We start from the raw sequence: 27461 nt of genomic DNA on the forward strand, positions 1-27461 counted from the left end.
TTCCCAAAGTGGCACATCAAACCTGCAGTGCACAAATCTATTTTCTTCTGCCTTGCTGCTGTTGTGTCCAACTTACTCCTGGAAAGACACTGGCAGCCTAGCTGGTGACACTCCAATGAACCTCATTTTTAGCACCACCGAAAAAGAGAGGCAGTGCTAAGGCATCGTAAATGGTAATCTTAATGATAGAGGAAAAGCCTTGGCATGGGATGAATCATGCTTTTTTTTCCTTCACTGCCCTGTTTGTTTGGATGGACGGTGTTGAAAGATGGATCCTCTCTGCTCTGGAGCCAGCCTGGCACAGCTGGGGCTGCTCACCTGCACAAGAGAAGGCTCCAGGGAGAGCTCAGAGCCCCTGCCAGGGCCTGAAGGGGCTCCAGGAGAGCTGCAGAGGGACTGGGGACAAGGCAGGCAGGGACAGCACACAGGCAATGGCTTCCAGTGCCAGAGGGCAGGGCTGGATGGGATCTTGGGAAGGAATTGCTGGCTGGGAGGGTGGGCAGGCCCTGGCACAGGGTGCCCAGAGCAGCTGTGGCTGCCCCTGGATCCCTGGCAGTGTCCCAGGCCAGGCTGGACAGGGCTTGGAGCAACCTGGGGCAGTGGAAGGTGCCCCTGCCCATGGCAGGGGTGGAATGAGATGAGCGTTAACCCAACCCAAACCCTTTTTTATCCAATATACGACAATGCTCACTAATTTAAGTTACTGAACTCTTTGCCCTGACATAAACAGGTCCGTTGGAGCCGTTATTTGCATTTCTTTCCACCCCTTACAGGGACAGACAACCCCAGATAGTTTAAAATAAACCAGCCTGAGAAAGTCCTTGAAAACACAAGAGACAGAGGTAACATTACGGTTTGAACGACACAGTTCAAATACAGACACCACTTATCAGCTCCGGTGAATCACTCCACCACATCACCCTATCTTGTTTTCTTCTGCCAGACAAAGCAGAAGTCAGATTTAGTGGTTGGGACGAGGGTACAAACGAGACAGACCGAGAACTTTACTGACTGTCTGCATTGTCAATCACATGATTCGATGAAAAACCACGGGAAGTCTGATGAACAGACACAGAACTGAACTGCAGTAACTCCCCCACCACAGAAGTGCAACAATATCGGGGAGTTTATTGGGTTCTTTTGGCTGTTTTTTTGTTTTGTTTATTTGTTTTGTTTTGTTTTTTTTTTCAGTTAACGTTGAGGAAGGAAACATCACAGCCAGTGAGCAGCACCTGGCCCTGCTCCAGGCAGCACAGTAGCATCTGAGCTACAAGGCTTGAGCCATACATTAAATAAAACATCCCCTTCCCTCCAAATGAACCCTCAAAGCTGCTCTCAGGCTACAGTGTTGTGTCAGTGGACGATCTCCACTCAGATAATGCAGGCAAGGGCAGATGGAGCTGCTTTAAGAGCAATGTCTTTATTTCTTCCCTGATCTAGATGCTCTGCTGGATGAAAAGCAGCATTCATCAAAGATATGGGGCAGTCACTGTGGAAAATAAAGAAATTAAAGAGCTGGATTAATAAAAAACTGGAGAACCCTCTTTTCCTTGAGTTCTGGTTAGAAACTCTGGTTTCTGAAACAGCAATCAAGCACGAGTCAGTATTTTCAAAAGCAGGTGACTCTTTGAGCAGAGAAGTGCTCTTTTCAAAGGAGTCTGAACACATTTGAGAGTCAAATTCATGTGAACTTTACATCAATCCAAAGCTTCAAAGTCTTTCTGAAAATGGGATTTCTCTGTGTTTGAAAAGCTTACCATGAATCCTGTTTGGTAACCTAATGACTTGATGGCAAATTATGTGTTTCATATTGTTTCAGCTAAATATAGCAGTATTGCCTGCAGAGCATCTGTAGGATTGGACCTCATTAGCAAAATACATCAAATGGCAAGGGAAAAAAAGAAGGCTCAGGTTCAGCACTGCACCAAGCCTCTATTATAGGGTCTATAATGAAAATTCACCCCAGCAAGGATTGGCCCTAAAACCTGCCTTGCACCAAATATACCAATCTGTGAGGATTTTGGGCAGAGGAATGATACCTGCACTTGTCTACCACGTCCTCAATGCCACTTGGAAATCTGGTGCCCAAAATACCAATCTAAGTTAAATTAATGGCCAAGGATCTTGAAAACAACTCAACAATCATGCCCAATATACTGTTCATGGTATGAATATACAGGTACATATGAAAATATTGACATACTTGGGTTTATATAAATATAAGGACTCGAGTTCTTTAACAGACCACAATTTGTGGAAGAAAATGTCTCAGTGCTTGCTCTAAGGTACTGACAGATTGAATTTTTGCAATTACTTAATTCTTGTGGGGCAGTAAGGCGGTTTCATCTTTCTCAGGTTCTGTTCCTGTCTGTGATGCTTCTCTCTGACTTCAGACAGAAAGTCTGTGTGGCTCTGGTGAAGTATCTGTACAGGCTACACCACACCTGTCTGATACCATCTTTTTCTCCTCCTCGGGCTCACAGCATAGAGGATGATGGTGAGGAGATGAAGGAAGCAAACAGGAAATGTGCTAGACTAAGTGTGAGACACACATCTTGTTCAGAGATCTGCCTAAGGAATAGGTGCAAACGGAAAGACACTGAAGAAAATGGGGGCTCAGAGCATGGCTGTGAGGTTGAAAAAGAAATAGAAAATTCAGGCTAATAAGAGGTGCAAAACCACCTGTGCACAAGCTAAATATAACAAGTATATTACATATTATTTAATATATATCTATTAAATACAGTATTATTGATAATAATAGAATTATACAAGTTTAAGCAACTACACAAGCTGTAGTAGACAACAGCATTGTTCCCAGGGAGTAAAATTCCATAAGACAGGTAACCCACATTCTAATGGGTCACAATCTTCTAGGTCCAGGAGGGTAGGGGAGTTCATTTACAGAGAGAGAGTTGTTTCAGCAAGTTTCATTGATATGTGATTTCTGTTTTCGGATCACTTTGAGTAAAGGTTTGTACAACCACAGCTGCAGGAAAACAAATGCTCACCAGTGAATTTTCAGTGTCAGATGTGAACTACTGCCAGAGGAGCTGACGTGCCTCTGGTCAGAGTTCAGCAATTACTAACTTTTTTATAGAGTACTGAGAAGCCAGGTCATTTTGGGAAAAATCAATCAAACAGCTCTGCCTAGATAATTATTGGTAAAAACATAGTGATTTAAATGAGTTAAATATTTGTGGCAAACCTGCCAGGGCACAAAGCTTTGCAGGGTACTGTGAGAAAGAGACAGCTTTTCTGTCTGGGATAGAATGGCAAATAATGAGAGCTTTGAAGTCCTAGAAATACAGAGATACAAACACATACACACTTGCTTCTTTTTCTTCCAGGAAAGGAATATTTGATAAATGTCAGTAGCCACAAATTGTGCCATTTTTGTCTTCATACCGGGCTGTTAATCTGTACAGATTCCAAAAGCACTTTATAAATTTATTTTTCTGAGCTTAGGACAAGGCCAGGTACCTGTTTCAGGATCTGTTGGGTCCACATGAGAAACACCTGGACTCTGGGCTACTTCTAGACAGCACAGAAAATAAACTGGACCTCTGGTCAGCAACTATAAAGAACCCTAGCACAGCTGGGGCTGCTCAGCTGCACAAGAGAAGGCTCCAGGGAGAGCTCAGAGCCCCTGCCAGGGCCTGAAGGGGCTCCAGGAGAGCTGCAGAGGGACTGGGGACAAGGCAGGCAGGGACAGCACACAGGCAATGGCTTCCAGTGCCAGAGGGCAGGGCTGGATGGGATCTTGGGAAGGAATTGCTGGCTGGGAGGGTGGGCAGGCCCTGGCACAGGGTGCCCAGAGCAGCTGTGGCTGCCCCTGGATCCCTGGCAGTGTCCAAGGCCAGGCTGGACAGGGCTTGGAGCAGCCTGGGACAGGGGAAGGTGTCCCTGCACGTGGCAGAGGATTGCAATGCAATGCGCTTTAAGCTTCCTTACAACCCAAACTGTGCTAGGATTCTGTGAAAATCTCTCGGTTTGAGAAAAAAAGGGGATCCCTGCTCAGCTTCAGAGATCCTGTGTCCACCTGGAGAAATTTCAGAATGGGAGGAAAAGATTAACAAGATGAAAGACTGGACCAAACCTACATATCACACACTGTTAAGCATCATTAATCTCTACATACATTTTATGCATTATATATTTATAGTCACAGTTCAAAGATTTACAGGTCTAATTAAGAAATTTGCTTGCCCTGTCAGGATTGTTCTCTATGCCAGGTTGTCTAGATGGACACAGATCTCTCCAGAACATTTCCAAGAGGAGCCAGACTTGCTGTCAGACCATGGAGAGAGTAAACAACAGGAATACTACGAGGACATTTGTAACACTGCAGAAAACACAACACATGTTGGCTTTACCAAATAAAAAGAAAAGAAAAAGACTTATATATGTAATCACACTTGAACATGAAGGCAGGACGTGTAAATGAGGTACCATCAACAGAAAATAGAACTTCCATCCACTTCAGGGCTTAACCCAGAAAATACAGTGGCTTTTTAGAAGAAAGAATATAGGTCTGAGCAAAAAAATGAACGACCTCAAAATGACAACGATTCAAACAAAGCATGGTTTTTACACTGAAAAAAAAAAACCTAACCAAGGAGAGAGTTAAACACATGGAATGAACACAGCTACTGACACAACTGACAGAAACTGTTCTGGTTCTGGTCTTGTTCAAGCACTTGTTATGTACATTCACCGACCACTCAGATAAGTAAGTAAAATCCTTTGTGTGCTTTTGAATTTAGGGAATTAAAATCTGAAAAACAGAATAATCCCTGAAGCACAAATGGGGATGAGTCTATCAACTCACAAAACTTTTATGGATATGAAGCAGAATATAAGCCTTTCCTACAATGGGATTTACAGAAAATACACATTTCATAACCGAAGTCCCTATTTTTACCCCTGGTAAGGAAGATGCAAATGACTTTAAGGCCTGGTTTCCTGTGCTTGCTTGCAAACTATCCTTCTCTAGATTAATGTGCAAAGCTTTACACAACCACGAAAAACAGTATGTTTTCAGCAAACATTTTTGATAAAACAGAAGTGAGTTTAGAAATCACTCATTCACTGACACCTTTATGTAGAAAACTTATAGACCTGCTAACAAAAGGTTACAATATTAGAACTAGATTTTTGATGCCTCAACTCTCAGTTAAGACCCTGATGCTTTAGCAGTACCCTCAGAGAAGGGCTTAGAAATACACAGATTTCTAAAATCTCAGAATTAAACCCTGCACCTTATGTAGACTTTCCAAACCCCCAAAATACCATTCACTTGCCAAACAAAGCTGATTCAAGGCAGAATTTCTTCTTTCCAGAATTTTATGAGTGAGATTTATGAGTGATTTATGAGTGAAGGTGCTCCTGGAAGGTGTCCCTGCCCATGGCAGGGGGTTGGAACAAGCTGAGCTTTAAGGTCTCTTCCAGTTGAAAACATTCAGGGATTCTATGAATTCTGCCACTTTTCAAGTGCGCTAAAGGTAAAGTTTAAGAAATTGGCAGCAATAAATCAGTTGGGAACATCTCATGAGGAACACCTCTTAGAAGAGCTCAAACTGGGCAAAAGCTCAAGCTGTCCTAAGTCCATACATGAACACACGCTGTCTGGATCACTCTGCAGAAGACAGAAAATGTATTTAGAAAGTCTAGGAAGCAAGAGAAGGCGGGGTAAGATCAGTTCTGCATTCAACCAGACCTGGAGCAGATAACCATCTCTGTAGAGGTTTAAAAGCCATGTGGATGTGGCTCTTGGGGACATGGATCAGTGGTGGCTTTGGCAGTGGGGGAGTGGTTGGACTTGTTGGTCTTAGAGGACTTTTCCAACCCAAATGATTTTGTGGTTCTGTGATCTGTGACATCCTGAGATGCTTGCTCCCTCCAGAAAAAGTTCATGGTGCTCTCAGGGCCCCAGTATCACCTGGTCATGACACTGGGTGGGGAAAGCCTTATATGAAACAAAAAAGGCTTTTTACAGTTCAGGACTTGCCAAAGTCCAAAATAATTCTTCCTAGGCAACTTGAGTATTTCCAACAATGTGGAAGAACTCAAAGCAGGGTGAGGTAGGGGTGGGAAAGGCAAAGTCTCCTCTTAGAGCTATTGTAAGGGAAGAGAGTAGAGAAGAATTAAGTTGTATATCTGGAATTCTGCTTCAACTTTTGGATAAAAAGAACAGATCTATATTCCCTTCATCAGCTTTTTTTAAAAACAAAGCCAATACTATAAATGCCCAACAATATTCCACTGCTCATGCCAGAGACAACCATCTGCTAATTATCTTCTGAAAAGTGAGATACACACTTTTAGTCTAACCAATACAATTTATTAGACTTTTTTAACAATAAGGAAAAACTCACTGGAAAGGATTTAAAAGGGCCTATGAAGTGCACAAACAATTGAAGCTTTGGAGAAAATAACCACGCTGAATAATGAATGTACACTAATATGTGTAACTATATATTAAGAGACATTGAGAATCTGCTCTAGACAAAGCTTAGAGCCAATTACATATTTTACATTTCAAGCAGCGAGTGCTACTGTTTAAGCCAGAGCAGTTGTTTTGACTTTGATAGCAGACTAGTCTAAAATACAAGGAATGTTGTTTATCATGGAAATGCTTTGTGCTCCAGATAACATCACGGATGGCTGCCCCACCTAGGCCACGGCACCATCCCACCGTCCTGAACAAACCCCAGATAAACCTCTCTGTGCTGCCCGACTTCTATTCCCTCCAAGGATCCAACTGTTGTGCAAACAAAACTCTACATGGTGTGTGCCATGCAATCAGCAGCACAAAAAGAGGTGAAGGTGTTGGGTACACGTGTGACAATGAAGGAATCTACTGAACTTTAAGAACATGACCCACACAGAGGGATGCACCTCGGGAACCCTGTATAGACAATGTACATATCCTGACTCAGTAATATATAAATATTACCCTTCCTTCACTCTTTTTTAAAAATTTTTTCCCCTCCCCATAGGAATTGCCATGCCCAGGGTTAGATTTTTCCTCCTCCACCCTGGAGAAGGAGCTAGAGATTTTGTCATCTCACTCAGTCCCACACTGCACTTGCTGATGGAGACTGTGACCCATCTATGGAGTTTCCAGCACTCACCTCTCTGCTCCTCGGCATCTGAGCTGGGAAGGGACTGAATCACAATGACAGTATAAACCCCACCAATTTCACAGTTTAAGGATTTTTTGTTTTGCAAACTACTATATGACCTTTCTTTGCTCTAATACAGTCTTGGGATAATCCAGCAGAACCACAAAGGATTGAGAGGTCAAAATGCTGTCTTCATCTGCCTGTTTCTTTCACCCCAAATCTAGAGCTACCACCATGTCACAGTTGTTTGGTTTCCTCATTTATTTGTGTAGAACGTATTCCCCCAACACAAAAGGTGGCAGGAGAAGAGCACAGTGATTCAGTTTGCATACTTTTCCAGTGATGAGGTCCCAGACATGCTTTCACTACATACTGGTTCAACGCTGCCTCCAAAACATCCCACCAAGCCAAAAAGAACATTCCTTTGGACAACTGGGACCACGCTCCTCTCCGTTATCACTGCACAAGGGTTGATGCACTGCCTAAGCTTCGGCTTTATACGTCAACCAGACAGACAAGGCCCATTCTCCCAGCTGAGTTTAACACCTTTGATTTGCATCCCGGGGGCTGACATTTACAGCACGTTTCCTGGTGTGGAGGGCTCCTGGAAGGTCGTTAGACAAGGTTTGAGCTTTCCTTCTCAGCAGCCACAGAGCCGAGGCCCGCGCCGACATCCTGCTCCGGTCCCTCCCACCCAGCGCGGCGGTGGGGCCGCATGCCAAGCCCAAACATCCTCCCCCACCCCCAGCGCCCACGGAGGAAGACCTCCTTTTGATTTTGTACTTTTTAATCTGAGAGAGCCAGGCCTGTAAATATTACAAAAAATTATAACAATGACTTAAGAACAGAGACAGACTCGCTGTCACCAACTGTTAACTCTCAGATCAGGGCAGCCTAGGAAGTGGACCCTTATCTGCCTGAAGCTCAGGACGTGCTGACTAACACCCTATTGAGTCGGCAGACCTTTGGCTCTCTAATCTCCCCAAACTGGAAAATGTACACCCCGGTGGACATACTCCCTTCTTAAGTATTTCAAGCCTCTGCAAAAAGACAGACTGTGCTGCGAGATGAGCAGTGCTGCATGCAGGAAATCCCATTTATTTGTCTTGAGGAGTGAAATGTCAAGTGACAGTAAAACCTTTCCAGCCGTAGCACACAGTGCCAGACTGCAGCCTTATCTCTGCCAGGACTGCCAGCCAAGGAGCTGGTGCCAAAAGTGTACGTTTTCACAGTTATTTTGTGAATGCGGACTTCACAGCTTTATTAAAAAAATTTGCCCTAATGCTAAGAGTCCTGTGAAGACAAACCGAAGTCGGGGGAGGGGGGTGGCGTTAAGTTGACCTCAATAACCAGGATGCCTTTTCCGAAATGGATTTTTAGGTTGCTCATTCTATGCTACGTTTTATTCTATATTCCATTATATTCATGAAGGTTGTGATAGCAAGTTCAAATTAGGTGTTTTGAACATGCCTTTCTCAGTGATAGAGGCCAGCAGCATGTAGAAAGGAAAATGGATAAGTATGAGCAGGACATGGATTCCTTCAAGGTTTTAAGATATTATAAATCTTGAACCTGGGCAATCTCCTTGACTGTCTGAGTATAAGGAGTCAGGAGCTGACTGCAACCAAAAGGAATCTGTATGCAGGTATCATCCTGCAGTCACCAGTTTAAAAAGTAGCACTCTACTATAGTGAAACGGCATTTTTTTCCTAATGCAAAGAATCTCCTCAATAGGAAAAAGGCCCCAAGTGAGCTTCTGTTTCAATAATGAATGAAAATTACTTGTGTTTTCTGTTTCACTATGCTTTAGATGCAGCATTTCCAGATTTGTTTGCCTTCACTGACACTTCACTTGTATTAAGACTTATTTTGGTAAAGACTGTCTTTAGGACATGAATCAAACATTTCTAGAGAGTTCCCCACCTCAGGCTGGGGAATTCTTTCATAAAAGCTATTATGTTCCTTTGTTATTGAACATATCTGCCCCCTTCCTCCCTGTGCATTCAGGCCAGGATTGTTTACCCCGGTGACAACAATCAGGCTTTGCTGGTCTTAGCTCAGGAGGATGGAGCTTGGCAAGTCCTGGTGGGGCAGATAAGCACCAGGAATTCAAATAAAGTTTTGCTGTCTGACTCTGTGCTCAGAACTACAGGCACCACTTGGATCTCATGGGTCTCACATTAGGGATAACATGGAAGTTTAAGGCCTGTGCACTCCTCCCACTCCACTCTACAGACACATCATTTCCTTCTATGTTTTGGAACTACCTGTCTCCCATATACTTGAGGGACCTTCCCTCAGTGAATGATCCAGAACTATCCAGCCTGTTTTCCCATCTATAAAAACAGTTTTTGCTGTGTTTTTGATAGTTCACATGCTGCAGTGAAGGAAGGGAACTCTTTCTCATGGAGCTTTGGGTGCTGCTGCTACAGCATCATCAATATAGGAAATCCTCATCCCACTGCTACACTGTCTGTCCTCCAGCCCTAGCTCATGAGCCAGAGGTTGGTTGCTCTCCCCACAGTTTAAACATCAGAGTAATGGCTTTAAACTGCCAGAGGACAGGGTTAGATGGGATATTAGGAAGAAATCTTTAGCTGTGAGAGTGGTAAGGCCCTGGCACAGGTTGCCCAGAGCAGCTGTGGCTGCCCCACCCCTGGAGGATTTTAAAAGCCGTGTGGATGTGGCACCTGGGGGGGACAGGGGTCAGTGGTGGCTTTGGCAGTGCTGGGGAATGCTTGGACTCAATGGTCTAAGAGGGATTTTCCAACTTACAGGGCAAGGAGAAAACCTGGGTAGAAGGGAGCATAGCAGGGTTTGTTAAGGCACAAGAGTCAACATGAGGACCCAGTCAAGAAAAACCAGGCTTTGTTTGTGAGCTCAACAGATTGTGGGTTTAGCATTAAAACCTTATCATAAACCCAGCCTAAATCCACATGGATTTCAGATTCAATACCATCATACTCCAGAATATCTACAGCTACAAAAAAGGCAGGGTGGTCTAAACCAGCTGCCCGGGCAAACCCTAACACCAGAGTCCTCAGCAGTGATGATGATAGACATGAGAAAATGCCTGCTTGGCCAGGAAAAAGCCATTTCCATCCCTAATCATCCTTGGCAGGAAAAAACAGCCTGTAAATCAACTGGAGAAAGCTTTGCAACTTGTATCAAAGGTTGTAACAAAATTAAACTCTCTATGGGAATGAACAGGACGCAGCCATCAGCTGACAAAGTACATTTCTTCCTCATTCTCACTTCTTGGTGCAGTTGCTGTAAACATTCAAGACATTCCTCTGATTTATGCATTTAATTAAAAGATATCTGTAACATTCCTGCTGTTTACATTTAACCCAACACTGCAATGAAAGCTGTAATTTTGTCTGGGATTTATATTCTGTACTCAAACTTATTTTGATTCCTTGATTTAAACATACACACAGAAGTGAAAATGTGTCAAAATCATGAAAATGGAAGAGATTATACTCCATTATCTAGTTCATCTGTCATCCAGGGCAGAAATTTTCTGAGGACTGTTTTTCTCATTCTACCACATGTTATGGAAACTTAATTCAAAAGTCTAATTCAGAAAAGACAGCTAAACCTTAAAAGTGGAAGAGTAATTGGATCAGTATAATTAGAAGTTACATGATATTTTTCTCCCTTTATCTTGTATTTAGTTGTCATAACTCATTAAATTTTGCACCTTTTGGGATAAATTTGTTGGCCTCTGACATATTATTTTACATTTTATTTAAAATATGGTCAATACTTTTTTTCCTTGATGCATAGGGGATAATGTGGCACTTTATTAATCAAAGAAATTAATAAACTCATTTTAAATGCAACTTTTTATTCTTTTCAGCTACTCTGACTTCTGAAGGTTTGCAGTAGAAAAGGAACACACGGGTTGGAAATTGCTTTCAACTGAGCAGGGGAAGAAAGGGGTCAGGGCATTTCAGTGTAATTTTACTTTATTTTGACCAAGGTTGCAAGATATTTGGAAACAACACGTCATGCAAATGCAGTGCCTTTGGCACTGGACTTTTCACTGGACTCACAACATATGCAATGGAGTGAGAGGAGGCTGCACAACACATGTGAAGCAGATTTAGTCACAGCAAAAAACGTAATAAAAGTATAGGGAGGCTTTCTAGGGAGGGAAACTTGGGGAATGTTATTTAGCTTGAGCAATTGTACAGCTCTGAAGTGAGCAGGGGCTGGGCTCTGGCTGGGAGCCCTCCTGTAAGATGTCTTGGACAGGGAGTTTTGGGCTGCTCATGAGGTGTGGGGTTCCTGCCAATCTCCTGCAAAGCCAAAGCTCTGCAGCTTTGGGCAGGGAAGCTCCTCTGAGCTCTCTTTCAGAAAAAAATGGGATCATCTTTGAAGGTTAACAGAGTTCAAATGATGTGGCAGCCCAGCAGTTAGCCGAGTGGAAGTAGCTTTGAAAAACGTACACGTGCAGAGAGTTGTTTACTAAGGTCAGAGCTCTGTTGCCATGGGGAGCGACTTGGAAACTTTCACATTGCTTTCCCATCCTCCTGTTTCTCCAGAGCTTGCTCTCTGCCTTGTACTTTGTATCTCTTTCTTGTAGCAGCTTCCTTAGACCAATGAAATCAGTCAATCCAATGTATCTAGTGTCAAACAATAGATACACAGACTGTTTCACGTTAGAATCCCTGTGAAGTTTAAATTCTTCTGCTCAAGGTCTCTTACTTGTGCCCTTCTTTCCTATAATGCAAGAGAATCAAAGAATTGTAAAATAGTTTGGATTCGAAGGGGCCTTAAAGTTCATCCAATTCCACCCCCTGCCATGGCAGGGACACGTTCCACTATCCCAGGTTACTCCAAGCCCCATCCAGCCTGGCCTTGGCCACTGCCAGGGATCCAGGGACAGCCACAGCTGCTCTGGGAAACCTTGTGTCAGGCCCTCACCACACTCACAGTCAAGAATTCCTCTCTAATATCTAGCTTAAACATTCTTCTTCTACTTCATATTACCCTATCTTTCTAAGTACCACTGAAAAACTACATTTTGGACTACTTCTTAATTTTCAAATTGCACACCTAAGTTAAAATAGATGCACGGACAGCCAATGCATTGTCTCAAGAGCTCACATGAAAAAATCAGAGCTTACTGCGACCCTCTCTGGTCATTTCATTGCAATAAAAGGCCAGACTTCAGATGTGCATAAAGAAATATTTGACTGATCTCTTCTGGCAATCTCAATGCTCCCTTTAGTGACTGGAGTTTGTATGTCATCTCCTGACCCTTCCCCTCCACACAGCTTGCAGAGCACCTAACATCAGCCTCTCACCATTCACTGCCTTGAGCAAGAATGCTCAGCTGCATGGACAGCAACAGGATGGGATACATTCCTCACCACGGATGAGAGTTAGGAAATGTCACCAGATACATTATTATCCTCCAAAACTTCACTCCTAACTGCAATGGTTTCTGCTCATCACAGCCCAACAGTGTCCTCATGGCTGAGCCAGAGCCCTTTTCTCTGGATGTGAGATGAAGATGCTAAAAGGGTCCCTCTCATCCTGACTCTATCACCAGTGGAGCACAACCAGATTCTTCTGATCCAAGGAAGGAGATCTTTGCAGTACACTTCCCTTGTGTCCCTTACAGAAATATTTTTCTGCTCTCTACAGGTAGCATAAAGAATTACATAATTATTTTATAGCGTCATAGAATCCCAGAACGGTGTGGGAGGGACCTTCAAAGCTCATCCAGTTCCACCCCTTCCATGTGCAGGGACACCTTCCACTGTCCAAGGTTGCTCCAAGCCCCGTCCAACCCAGCCTTGGATACTCTCAGGAATGGAGCATCCTTCACCTCCCTGGGCAACGTGTACCAGTATTTTACACCCTCATCATAAAAAGTTTCTTCCTTATACCTTACTCTGAATCTATCTTCTTTTAGTTTAAAACTTTTACCCTTGTCTTGAGTGAAAAAAAGAAACAAAACCTCCTTTAACACTTCTTGTTACAGTACACTATTTCATCTTCTAAAGCTTTTGCATGTAACTGCATGAATTTTCATCTGTTGCCTTAATGGGAGCTAGTTAATTACAACCCACAGAGTGCCACAGCCAAGGCTGAGGCATTATTCAGCTCAGCTGGGTACAGGGCTGCGACTGCAGCTACAGCTCTGCAGAGCAGCAAAGGGAACCCATTGATTGCAAGGTAAAAACAACCATGAGAGAGAAACAGCAAACTTCTGCACAGCTGATCAACTTGCTCCTAGAATTGGTTTATTTTCCCTTTTCCATTTTTAGAAGTTTGAAGAATTAAGTCTCAGAATCACAATAGATATTACTGTATTAAAGTTATTACATTTGCATTTGTACAATTCAATTGTTACTGTTACCTAGCCCATGGTAGTCCTGGCTAGGCGGGTAGGACTTTGTCATCTGCACATTTTTGTTTAAACTTTTTTTTTAAACTCGTTTGGGATAGCCAGAACATCGCCCAGCCTTCTGCAGGAGACTGACATGCATAACAGTATTATGGAATAGCTCTCTGGAAGCAGCTATGGCAACTCCACGATAAGGTGATTTCATTCCAGTGCAATTGTTGAGCTTTGCAAAGAAAGCAATGGCTTGGGAATGAAGTGACTGAATCCAGAACGCAGCTTCCAGAAGGTAACTGGAATAATCTTCAGGGGTGGAGGGGACAGACATTAAGCCTCCATGTAAATATTAGTCTCCATGCAGACAGCAGCTTGGGAATAGGAGTGTCCTGTGTTAGCCCACCCTTCATCCTCATCTTGGCCAATGCACCTCATTCCTGAACTGCAGAATCACTGTACTCCAGTCGCTCACCCAAGCACCACCCTCCCAAGCTACCTTGGATTCTTGTGCAATACCCATCTCTGATGCATTCCTTCATCCTGGAATGAAATGTGCTTCCCTGGATTTCACTAAGACAAACAAGCCTTCTGCATGAACAGGATGCATCTTTCCTAGAGAACAAGTAGGACGTAAAGACGAGACTAAAAGCAGATAACCTACGTGGTTTTAAAACTGCAACTGTCACCACAACCCTGACGACAGTGAAACCCTCGCCAGTGCTTCTGAGAACCCTGTATGTAATGCTTTCCTACAATATATTTGCATTTTTGTGATTCAGTTTTACTACCTATTACTCCAAAATAATCTATTTTCAGCCAGTCCTTTATCTTGTATGCATAAGATTTTAAGCAAGCACTGAAGAAAGGTGAGGCTCTGGTTCAGATTTTCCAGAGCAGCTGTGGCTGTCCCTGGATCCCTGGCAGTGTCCAAGGCCTGGCTGAACGGGGCTTGGGGCAGCCTGGGACAGTGGAAGGTGTCCCTGCCATGGCAGGGGGTGGCACTGGATGGGCTTTAAGCCCTTTCAACCCAAACCATTGGTTTGGTTCTAAACCCAAACCATGGTTCTAAACTATCTGGAGCTTCCCCAAAGCTTGACAGCAAAGGTCTTTTTGGGATTGTGACAAGTTCACTCATTTTTCAACAAATAATCCAAGTAGATTTGAGTGTTACTGGCACTCTGATTGCCTTGATCATCATCAGCCTCTCACTGACAGAATGAGGGATCTCCAAACATGTACAGCCCTTAGCCATTGTGGCTTTCCTGGTTCACAATGGAAAGGGCCAACATTCTGAGATCCTCAGGAGTATTTATGACACACTACTTTAAAATAGAAAATTATATTTACACTACTAAACCACAATTTTTTAAAAGTAAGGAATACTAAATTTGTAGTATTTTTATGATAACTTGAGCTGCAGACACAGCTTGGCAAACATCTGAATTTTACAAGCCTCAGTTATGGCAGTAGTGAGGCCAAATCACCCACTTATCCTCCCCTGCAGTGGCTCAGACCTGCAGGATGCTGGCCATGAGCAGGGTTCCTCACTGGCACCAGCCCCAGGCAGATCCTGCAACACCAACCATGTCTCAGAGAGCGGCTGATGAGGTTTACACGGTGCTTTCACAGGCTGTGGACGAGCTGTTTTCAGCCACTTTTTGTTTATGGAACAAAGGACCACAAATTGCCACGAAGCTAAATGAGCTAAGAGAGCTCTAAATACTTTCACAGTGATTTGCTCATAATAAAAAGGAGAAAAAACACTCTACCCTATTAGACTGCAAAAATTCTGTTTACAGGATTTTTGTATAAGAAGCAATGAAATTAAGTGAGGCTGCATTACTTGCTACTGCTATCAATTAATGCAGCAACCACTTCCAGACATAATAATTACCATATGTGCACTGTGCTTTACCTCTGGGCTTAGTAATTTCATACATGGGAGGTTACAACTATTGATTGCATTAAAACAGACTGATGTCTTATGAGAGACATGCTCCCAGTGCAACACATCGTTGCACAAACTGAAATGATTCAAGTGGTACAGGAACAGACACCTGCATCCACCAGCAGACAACCTGCAAATGGTCATTTCTCCATCCCCTCTGAAACACACAGACACCGTGTGTGACACAGAAGAAGTATTGCAAAAGGAGTGAGCTCAGTTGATTAGGGACGAAATTAGGGGGCCTTAAGAGACAGATGTTGACCACTGGAGAAATGAAAAATCCCCAGCAGTACCTCCAATTAATATAAATAAATTAATAAAACCAAAATGTCTCCTTGTTTCTCAATGCAACTTGCACAACTGAGGATTTGCTCATGTTTAGCTCGAGTATTAGTAAAAACTTCTTGACTGAGAGGGTTGACTAGCCTGGCACAGCTGCCCAGGGCAGTGGTGGCATCCCCATTTCTGGAGGGCTTTAAGACTGGGTGGATGTGGCACCTGGGGACATGGGTTAGTGGTGGCCTTGGCAGTGTTGGGGGAACAGCTGCACTTGATGGTCTTAGAGGGCTTTTCCAACCCAGATTTTCCAAGCTCCTGTGATTGACAAACAGCTCTGCCCTGCAAACTTCAGAGCAGCTTGGAGTCTGGTGAGTCACAAAAAAAATATGCATTTGCATTTTTTAAAGTGCATTTGTTTTTTAAAGTTTGCCATAAAATTGATCCATAATGAAAGATAATGACCTCCAAATATAATCTAAAAAAAGTGGTGTTCACCTTGCCATTAGACAGCTGGGTTTGTAACTATACGCAAAACCAGAATACTCAGAAAGAACTGCACTTGGTTTTTTTGTTGTCATCCTATATACATAATTAAAGACATATTTCTATTCAATTCTGGTTAAGCTCCTACAAGTTATGTATAACTTACACATATAACTTAGGCTTTAAAGCCTCCCTTAAACAACAAAGCATTGTTTATGTTTTTAATAAATCTTAATTTTCACTCCTCTAATTCAGAATACATTTTTTGAAGCAAGAATACACTGAATTCAGCAGGCAAATCTCCCATTAACATAATTCAATTGCCCTAAAATAATGCTTATAAAGACAGTAGTAACTGTGATGCAAAGAGCTAAATGTAATTGGTAAAATTATCCTGCATTAGTAGTATATTCATAAAAGGTGAAAGTGTGTCAACAATTTCCAGAAACCTTTAAAAGTAGGAAGGAACCTGGCTTTTTTTCAGCAAAAGCACTAAAAACAAGCACCAGCACAAAGAGTTAACACATTCTTCCTACTTCTGAGGGCAGGAACGGGGCCGATTTCGTCAGTGAGGTTTGGCAGCGCGCGAAATCCTGTAACCAATTCCATTTCCTGATAAATGAACGGTCCACAGGGGAAAGTCAGCCAGAGGCTTTGGGAACTGCCGAGCGCTCAGACATGACCGAGAGGCTCCTGGAAGGAGCCAGACTGTCTCTCTGCTTATCGCCGCCCAGCCGAGCGGCACCAGCGCAACGCCGGTGCTGCCAGACTGCGCTGCGAGCCCGGGCCACTTCAGCCACACGTGAGACCCCCAGGAAAATCAGAAAATACACCCAGCACCAGCACGGGCCTGACATCAGGCTCCAGGAACTCTGAGAACACATGGCCGTGTAATAGGGGCGTTGGGATGGGACTTGTAACAGTCCGCGTTGTTTATGCGTTTCGGAGCCAAGCGCTAGGAGTGACTCGGTATTCTGGAGTTGAGGATCTCGCCCCCACCCTTCCAACAGGAAAAAGCCAAATACAGAATGATAAATCATTCATTATTGGTTAGATTCTGGCATCAGTGAGGCTCTGAAGGAGGGGTTTAAAACTGGAGCTATAGGGTGCGTCGATTCAAGAGCTGAACGTCACTCTCAAGTTGTAAACTGTTCTTCGTTTTGAGCTAGAAATCCATTTTTTTTAAGTTATCTTCATAAATATGACTAATACTGAATGTTAACAGTAAATATCAGATCTAACAGCAAAATGATAAATGTGCCTCAACCCAAGATCAGCCCTGAGTTTCTGATCTATTTCAATACCAACTTTTCATACAGTTAACCTGGAGGTTTCTTCACTTTCATATTATTACAAACCAATTCCTAACTCCAACATTTTTACAGGAAATTCAAGTAGCTTGACATACACAGAATTGAACTTTCAAAAGTCTAAAATTTGAGCTTGTAAAAAAAAAAAATAAAAATACTGCCAGTTTGATGACCCCTGAAGGGAAGTTGAAAGGAAAAAAAAAGAAAAAGCTCAAATAATAACTTCAGGCCCTTCATTACCAAAATCTGGTAAATTTTCAAGTGGCTTGCAGGCTCATAATAGCAACGAAGTCTGTAATTGATTAGCTCCCTCAGCACAACCAGATGTCTCGGTGACAGGGAGAAAGTACTGTGGGTTTGGAGTTTACTAGGATGCACAGTATCCCATCACTGAAAAACAAAATAATAAATGGGAAGGTGGGGAAGCTAAAGAAACATTATGCCTGTTCTCAATGTGTCTGAATCCAGTTTTACTGCAGGTTCTAGTTCTTTTGAAATCCCAGGATAAATTCTTTCTTGCTCCCAGATAAAATGCCACAGACTTGGTTGAGTCTGTCCTTTATCACAGCACATCACTACTCATTCCTTTGCTGGGATCTTGGGTGCTTTCTGCTCACGGCTGTGACAAACACACGCCAACAGCATAAAAGAATGACAGGTCTCCACATTCTCTATCTACCCAGGTTTGCAAACAAGGTACATGGCCTTGGAGGAACACCAGAGCACTGTTCCAGACATAACACCCATACGTAGACCAAACAAACTCCTCCTTCCACCTCCTTCCCGGACTTTAACTCGTGTTAATTAATGCATGCTTTAAACCACAAATGAGAAAAGTGGTGGGAATACCTGAAGGAGGTACAAAAAAGATCTGCTATTCTTTGGATCATTTTGATATTCACAACTCTGCCACCTTCAAAGCATCCTTGATCCTTTTTGGGCTGCTGCTATGCTTCCACCAAATACTGCTATGACTCCATGCACAGCATTGCATAACAAGCAAGGAACACTGCAGCAAGAAAATATCTTCTTCCTGCTCTCTTCAGGATATGGCATTAAAGTGGAGGATAACACTGCAGGTATGGAGTGCCACAGGCTGGCTGACAAAAGGAAAGCCCACCCCTGAAGAGTTAGTATTTCTATCACAGAATTACAGAATGGTTTGAGTTGCAGGGATCTTAAAGCTCATCCTTTTCCAATGCCCTACCATGGGCAGGGACACCTTCCACTGTCCCAGGCTGCTCCAAGCCCTGTCCAGCCTGGCCTTGGACACTGCCAGGGATCCAGGGGCAGCCACAGCTGCTCTGGGCACCCTGTGCCAGGGCCAGCCCACCCTCACAGCCAGGAATTCCTTCCTAATATCTAGCCTAACCTTAGAACAGTCAAAGTTCAAACATTGAAGGGATTCAGACATCAGTGCCTTATTTGAATTGTAACCTGTGTAAGAGAAATTATTCACCAAGAAGGGTGACAAAATGCAAACTATTCAAGATGAAAGTGAGCAAAAGCTGATGGACTTGATGTGGGTAACCCGAGTCACTCCCAGCTTCTTTGAGCTGACTGTGCACCTGCTAACAAAGCTCTGCCTCCATCCTGCTGCTCCTCTCAATCCACTCCAGCTGAGGTGGCTGAAGGTCAGGAGCTGAGACTCAGTTTTGCTGCTCTGTTCACTCACAGCACAGGCACAAACACAGCTCTCACGACATGAGATCCTCCCCAGGCTGCTGACCATGGCACCAGCCTCACTTTCTGAGCTACCATGCAATCAATGCGAAGCTGCCAGGGAAATCAGGAAGAGGGCAGGGGAAGATGAAGCACAGTCCCTCTTCCCTCCCAGCTAATCCCAGTCACTGTGAACCACACGCTCCCCACACCATGGGACCCACACAGCCTTGGGGCCTGCCTTGTGTCCTGCTTGCATCATGCCTGGAACCATCTCCTAAGCACCAAGATACAGCCTGACAACCTTGAGAATGTCAGAGCTTTCCAGTGGAAGCAGGATTTTCTCCATGGAAATGAATGCTCCAGTGACTAGGAAGAAAACAAGACTAAAGTTCTCAGTTTATTCTTTGTCTGTGAAGAGAAGCTTTACACAAGTGGTCTAAGGTGAAAGCATGATTATTATTTTCTGTTCAAAGGGATTTTTGGGTTCTTTATAATAAGAAACTGATATTACATGAGAAACAGTTTAAAGATCAGAGATTCAAAAATTTGCTAATGCTTTTTTCCTTATGTTGATGCTGCAGTAATGTTTATATTACTCTTCAATAGGGAGGTGTCAGAAAAGCATTAATATGTTTTTAACTGTGTGCCAGGCAGACAAGCAAAATAAAATAGCTGGGTTTTTCCCTTGTTCTAGTCAACAATGCCAAAAATTACTGTTTATTTTTCTCCACCCCCATGAAAGAATTTATAACCACTGAAGTAAACTCAAGTTAAAAAGCTGGTTTTAATCCCAAAACTGACTGACAGCTGCTGTGTAAAAGAAAACCTAACTTGTTTGGGTTCTCAGAAGCATTCACGTTTGGGTTCTCAGAAGCATTCACATCTGAAAAATTTAGTTTCCTGGAAACATTTGAGGGGTGGTTTTTCGCTTTTTTTTTTGTCCCTTTCCCCCTAATGCTACAAAAATAATTTAAAGAATGTGATACTGTATAATTTTCACACTCATAAGACAACTGGGGAACGGTGGAAAGCACATCCCCTTTTCAAACAGCCTTAAGAGTAACATATAAATATGGTGTCGGTTACAGCATGAGTGAACTCTCTTTGGGAGTGCCAGGGAGAGGTTGTGAGTGCCACAGTGCACACCACTGCTGCTAGGCCTGGCAACACTCAAGCAGATAAAATACTCAGCTGTAACTAAGACCTTGTATGCAAAAGGACTCATCTTACACCACACCAAAGCAACCCAAACCTTGACATGTATGACAGTCAAAATCCATGCAAGCACATGAATAGAAGAGTTCTTGTTAGGGTTTTTTTTTCATATAAAAGTATCAAACCAAACTTCGAAAAATAAATAAATATGCTTGATAAATGACTCAGTAACACTGCCAGCCTATGCCAACATTTCAAACACCTTAAGTTCAGCAATCTGAAGCTCTGTGGATAGCAAGTTTCAAGTCAAGCTACACTGCTAAGGACTGCAGTAGAATTTATTTCTCTTTCCCTAAAGTCTCTAAGTTAACTGATTCCTTCCATTTTACCTGAAGGATGCTTCTGAAAATGAAGTGTTAGTATTCAATCCAACTCATCAGCTGTATTTGCATTACACACGGTTACAAACAAGGCTCTCTTAAGACTGCTAAAATCCACTTCAGGAGTCATCACATTTCAAAGACTTTTGAACACTTAAGTGTTCAAAAGCCATGTAGATGTGGCACTTGGGGTGAGTTAGACGAGTTAGTGGTGCCCTTGGCCTCCTTGGGAGAATTTATTTTAGAGGGCTTTTCCGACCTAAACTATTCTGTGATTCCATGACTTTGAATCCACAGGTGGCAAAGTGAATTTACTTTGGCCATTGGCTTTTTCAGTGTTAAAGCAACCAGGCACATAAGCAAATCTTTTTGTTAACATGCTATGCATTCTAACTAGCTACTGAACCCTACTTCCTACTGAAGTCACATTTCTGTGGATTATCATATTAATGCTTCAAAGTGAGGGTGGTATTTATTTCTGAACTAAACCCCCAAAGCTTTCGTTCCCTTCTGGGATGATGCCGTTAATTTCCTCCCTGTAAGGCTTCGAACTACAAAGCCAAGAGTTCCCATACAATGCATTATGTCAGCAAGTATCTAACTTCAAGCACTATAATAATCACAGTTTTTCCATAGTATTTTTCACATACTTCAGATCTTGCCTACACACAAGTTTGCACCATTTAATTAAACAGATTTAAATGATAGAAACTCCTGCTTGGACATACTTATTATAAAGTGGTGTCATTCAGTTTAGTTTCAACTCATTCTCACCAATTTAAGTAGCAAGGCTTACATTAATAGAAAAGCACCTGCATAAGGGTTTGCCCTGGCTCAGACAGACAGACAGGTTTATAATCCCACTGTAAGATTAGCCAGAGTCAGCTAAGTGCAGACATGTCTTTGACTGCTCATAGTTTCACAATGATAAGTTATTTTCTGACCACAAAGCCCATCAAAACTTTCAGGATCATTTTTTCCCCCTGGAATTTTGATTACCCAAAATAATATTTCTCAAGGGACTCAGAGTATATTCTTCTCTGCTTGAGGTCTCTGAGAAGCTGACCTCTAAAACAAATGCCTTCAAAAGAAATGTGAGTTATTGTCCATCACTTACAGGTCAGCTCACGGAAGCAGGGAAGTCTGACATCTTAATTGAGGGTATAAATTGTCAGAAGGAAATATACAATCCATAAATACTCTTACTCTTAGCATATGGTCAGTGTTCTGGAAAGGCCCAAAAACCACTTTGTTTAAAACTTTTTTACACTTCTGTCACTAATCTGATCTTCTTCAGGGTAAGGGTTAACAGCAGCTGAGGGTCAGCAAAAGGAAGTCTGTGTTGTAGACGCCTGCCTAGCGTCAGACCTAAGGATGTATTAGACACAATCAGCTTCCACTGTAATAAGAACTTTGACCTTTGAGCCAGAAGAAAAAAAAAAAAAAAGAAAAAGATAAATATCAGGAAGAACTGGATGAATTTATTTTTTAAGGAAGTTTTCTGTCTCTCTTGCTTAGTGCTGTGCCCTGGAGCTCTGAAAAGGAGTTGCTGGTCTCTGTAACTTCTCTGTCCCTACCCCTTTATGGTGTCACACAGAGTTAATTTGTGCACTATTTCACCAAAAACTCCACAGTAGCGAAAGTGTAGCAGCAGTAAAACAAACACAAGAAACTCTACATAGCTTTTAAAGCAATTACAGACCTGCCCCAAGGTTTAATTTGGATTATTAAAGACCATTGGTCTGGATCCTGAATCCAGCATCTTGTTTCGGCTAAATAAGAGCCACTTAGGACTAAGGACAGCAGGACTGTGGGGAAAAAAAAATCATAATCAGGAGCAATTCTAATAGAAGATGGGGCAATGGATGGTTTCTTAGGATCAAGAGGGTGCATATATATGGAACACTGAGTTCCCTTGCCACCTGGGGTGCTATGCTGGGCTGCCCATGTCCTGTCCCTCTGCAGTTGTGATGGCCCCACTGACTCCTCAACAGATGATGTCTCCTCCCTGGGAAAATTCTTCCAAAGGGAGCTCAGTATCCAAGCCAAGAAATTATTTAGGCTCCTTTGGTTTTGGGGACTTCACAAGCACTCTGTTCTATGGCCATTCCTGATTTCTGATTTGCCATGAGCCTAAGTCTGATGGGGAGCAGCTGAGGGAGCTGGAAAGGGGCTCAGCCTGGAGAAAAGGAGGCTCAGGGGGGACCTTGTGGCTCTGCACAACTCCCTGACAGGAGGGGACAGCCGGGGGGGATTTGGGGTCTTATCCCAGGGAACAGGGACAGGAGGAGAGGGAACAGCCTCAGGCTGGGCCAGGAGAGGCTCAAGATGGACATCAGGGAGAATTTCTTTACATAATGCTCTGGTTGCTCAGGGCAGTGATGGAGTCCCCATACCTGCAGGGATTTAAAAGCCGTGTGGATGTGGCACTTCTGGACATAGGTTAGTGGTGACCTGGGCAATGCTGGGGAAATGGTGGGACTTGGTGGTCTTGGAAGGCTTTTCCAACCTAAATGATTCTGTGATTCTACCAAAGCACCTTTGCTTGACATCCCCTGTTGAATTCACTGCCACCTCAGTCAACAATCATGTTATTTTTATGACATTTTTTGTAGCTGAACTTCTGGTGCTGGTGCTGCTTTCCCAGGGTGATGTGCCAGGGATATAAAGCTGCTCTGGTCCACCTCCTAGGCAGTATCTGCCATCACTATGATGACAATTTACTCTTCCCCTCTGCTCTGGTGCCTTAGTGATTAGCAGTTTTTTTCAGTGAAATAAATGGAAGCTGATGGAATTGGAAGTACACTGTTAACAGAAGGGGAAACCTATGAGAAGTGCTTTTAACACCTAAAGCGAAACTTGTTCTGTCAAGAGACTGAAGGCTTTTACCTCTGCTCCTTTTACATATTCTGTGAAATTTTAATGCCCATCGAACTCAAATGCACTTCAATAAATATTAAATTTTGTACCGTATCAGAAACATGAGAGTTGATGGCATAATGGCACGTCTGCATAGCACACAAAGAACATCTGACAGAGTGCACATGGATGACAAAATACTCATTGGCATGGGGAGAAAAGGAGTAGTGGAAAAACACAAGCAGATCAGAAAATGCTCATGAAAAACAAATCTCCATCTTAAGTGGCTTAGGTAATGGGAACTTTTCTTTTATAAAGCATTAAACATGGCCTCCCAAGTGTGATCACTCCATGAAATCAAATGTCAGTTTCTAGTCACCAGCTAGCATTTGAAACAAGTTTTCCCACTTATTGCAGAAGAGTTGTTATCTGCTGGCTAACTCCCCTTGAAATCCTGAGATAAGTCACAGGCTCCAGACACGGTCCCACTTCTCTCACTCTCCTAATCCTGAAAGTACAGATAGTTCACCAAAGGGAAAGAAGACAGCCTGAGAACTTTCAAAAAAATAAAGAGAAAGAAAGAATGAGGCTAATTTTCACCTATCACTATGATCTCTAAATTGCCTTTAATAAGCTTCTGCAATATAGCAGGGAGCCTGGATTGTGGGCTGCTCGTCTGCAAAGGAGACAGCTCTATCTCCACGCCATGGCTTCTGCCTCCATCCTGGGCATATTAACTTCATTTATCTCCTCCCACAGACTGAGGGAGAAATAACCAGCTCTTGATTTCAGCACCTGCCCTTTATCTCTTTGTTTGTGCAGAAGTCTTCTAAAAGGCTAATTGCTCAGCTTGGACTTTCTTGGCCTTCCACAGTACACAGCTAAAAGCATATGCTTAAAATAATGTTAATTACATTGTTTGTCTCCAGTCAGACTGCTCCAGGACTGGAAGGAAAATCTGAGTTAGATCTCCCATTTCCCAATAATTATTTGCTAAGAAAATGCAGGATATCTTTCCTAACACAAACACGCACATATATATATTTATCCATGACCTACTGCTAGCACACATGCTCACTTTGCATCCCGTGTTACTTCTCACAGTGGAAGGGAGCAGGAGCACCAGGGTGTGCTCCCAAACTGATAAGCTCCATTATGCAGATGAGGATCGTGGCTCTAAGTGCTGTTATTTTTAGTTGACGTTGATTCATGTTTGAACTATGGGCTAAGCAACAGGCTCAGAACCTGAATAGTGTAGCACCTCTTGAATGCTCACTTCCTCAACAAAGGCCAAGATAAGCAACTTGAAAACATTCACTTGAAAACATCCATGCATATATTGGGTACTTACACACAAGAAAAAAACATCATTGTCTGAGCTGCAGGGAAGTGACTGAGTAAAAGCTCTGCCTCAGCCCTCATTTTCCAAATCATATCCGTGTTCCAACTGCCTTCCCCAGAGTGCTTCAGCTGAAGATGGTTATTTCTAGGAGGCAGGAATAATATCTCTGCAGGGTCTCTTGTACTTTACAGCACTTCATATGCTGTGGCAAAAGGCAAGGATGGCTTTAAAATTAGCAATTAACTTTAACTGGTGTATATATATATATATATATATATATATATATATATATATATATATACACACACATATATATGTATTTTTTTTTCCTTGGGATTGAACTTCACAGCTTTGCACATTGGAATTATGTGTCGGTGGTGTCAACACAGATGCAGCAGACTCACAATTCCTCCAGACACTGTCCAAACTGGCTGAGCACAAGCTGCCCCTGGTCCTGGGGACAGCTCGGGCCCCTCAGGACAAGAGAATCATCGAGGAGCTGGGAAGGGGCTGGAGCCCCAGGAGAGGCTGAGGGAGCTGGAAAGGGGCTCAGCCTGGAGAAAAGGAGGCTCAGGGGGGACCTGGTGGCTCTGCACAACTCCCTGAAAGGTGCCATCAAAACCAGCATGGGTAGGGCTGCTCCCACCCATCCAGACTTGCCCAGAGAGTGTCATTAAAGACAGAAGGATTAAAGCTTTCTCCTTTATTTAGCTGCTGAAATGCCTCAGAGTTGCCAGAGTTATTGTGTAACTATATCTTCAGTCTGATCTTAATATGAGTTTGTAGAGCTTTAGAATAGCTTCCCCTGAAAACCTCAGACTGAAGTGGGAAGACCTGAGGAACAGGGAGACTCCTAGTAGAGAGGCACAAGGACAGAGGGCACAAAAACTCACAAGGCCATTTCTATAGGAGGGAAACGTGCTGCTCCTCATCACTACCTGTGCAAAGGAAGGATGTTATTTGCATGTATAAACTGATGCATGACAATACATACATATATATCTACATATTTTTATATATATAGATATATACAAACATCCCGCCCCAAGGTCAATGTCACATTTTCTGCATGGAAAAGTAACCTGCTCTGGCCAAACTGCTGTGGAAACCAAAAAGATAAAACTCAGTAGATATAAGTGGTCAGTGTAGAAGACTGATGTGCCAGGCTGGCTGTATCCCCTCTGTAAGTCTGTCCCAAAACTCAAGTGCTCCACAGGAAAGGGAAGTGCTCCAAGCAACACTAAGCATCCTTAAAACTGGAAGTACTTGACTGTTTGGTGAGGACTTACAGAGCTTGGCACACGCCAAAAACTGATGGTTTGTTGCTTTAAGTGGCAATATAAATATATGATTTTGAATACTGCATATCGTTAGTGCAGAAAATTGAAACTTGATGGCATTTCACTCCAGAAACAGCATTTCTGTAAATTGTGGCCTGACATGTCAGTCGATGTGGCACACTCAGTAACTGAGCAAACCTTCATTTTTTTCTAAGCAGTGAATTTATTTGGTGATGGCGCTGTGTCAAGAAGGAATCACTGTAGCCTCAACATAAGAGCTTTTAAATATCTGCACATAAGAACAAGTTGTCATAGAAACAGCAGAAGTTCCAGTGTTTCTCTGTATTCACAGCATCACCACATAGAAAGGACAACCTGAAGGGCTTTGGGATTTGGGTCCCAACCCTGAAGGGATTTGGATCCAACAACTGCTCTGGTGTTACTCAGGCTACTCCTGTACTGCAGCTCAGGACTCGGACTCTAGACCAACCTCTCCTGAAGGAATTCAGTCTGAGTGACTGAAGATGTGCCATCTCAGGGACACAGGGAACTGCAGGAAAGACATTAGTATATGCAGCCAGCTAGAAAATTCCCACTGGGTGTTTTAAAACTACCAGCATATAAATAAATTACCAGCCGTCGCCAGTGGCCGTACAGACTCAGTGTGCCTTATCAGAGGATATTTTACTAGAGTTACCACAAAAGAAATGATGCTCTCACTCTCTTATCACAGAGTAGCAACAAAAGTAGTTCTGAAGAAAACAGACAGTATTTAAAATACACTTGGCATAACAGAGAAACAAGATTCATCATGTTTAAAAAACACACACAGCTCCCATTTGCTTACTTACCACTTACACAGATTTCTTTATTGTAGTATTTAAACATCACATAGCCATTAATGGATTTTAGCCTGTCACGTTGGTAAATCCCTCAAGAGATCTGAGAGGTTCTCAGAAAGGAATGGAGGGGACTGTTCAGGATTATACAGAAAGCTCATCATCATGTTGACCAGACTTACAGGTCCTGAACTAATTTTCACTAGGTTGGATAATTATTAACAAAAGCCCCCCAAATTTATCTTTATAGCATTTAATATAGATCCAGACAGAGGTGCAGAACACTAGAGACAGAAAAATAAATTAATCAAAAGAGAGAATTATCAATGTTTGATAACAGCATAACTAAACAACAGATGGAGAGAGGAGCTTGCATCTTCAGGATATGATGAAGAGAACTTTAGCTTCAGCAAATTTTAATTCCTCCACACGCTTC

At 42.9% G+C, this 27461-nt stretch overlaps 1 protein-coding gene across 6 annotated transcripts in view; it reads right to left on the reverse strand.

The window, feature by feature from the left end:
* Window positions 1–27461, reverse strand: part of DYM (dymeclin) — a 216403-nt gene that overhangs the window by 9772 nt on the left and 179170 nt on the right. The gene's annotated exons all lie outside the window — the stretch shown is intronic.

Source organism: Sturnus vulgaris, chromosome Z (assembly GCF_052056855.1).
Source record: "Sturnus vulgaris isolate bStuVul1 chromosome Z, bStuVul1.hap1, whole genome shotgun sequence".
NCBI lineage: Eukaryota > Metazoa > Chordata > Aves > Passeriformes > Sturnidae > Sturnus > Sturnus vulgaris.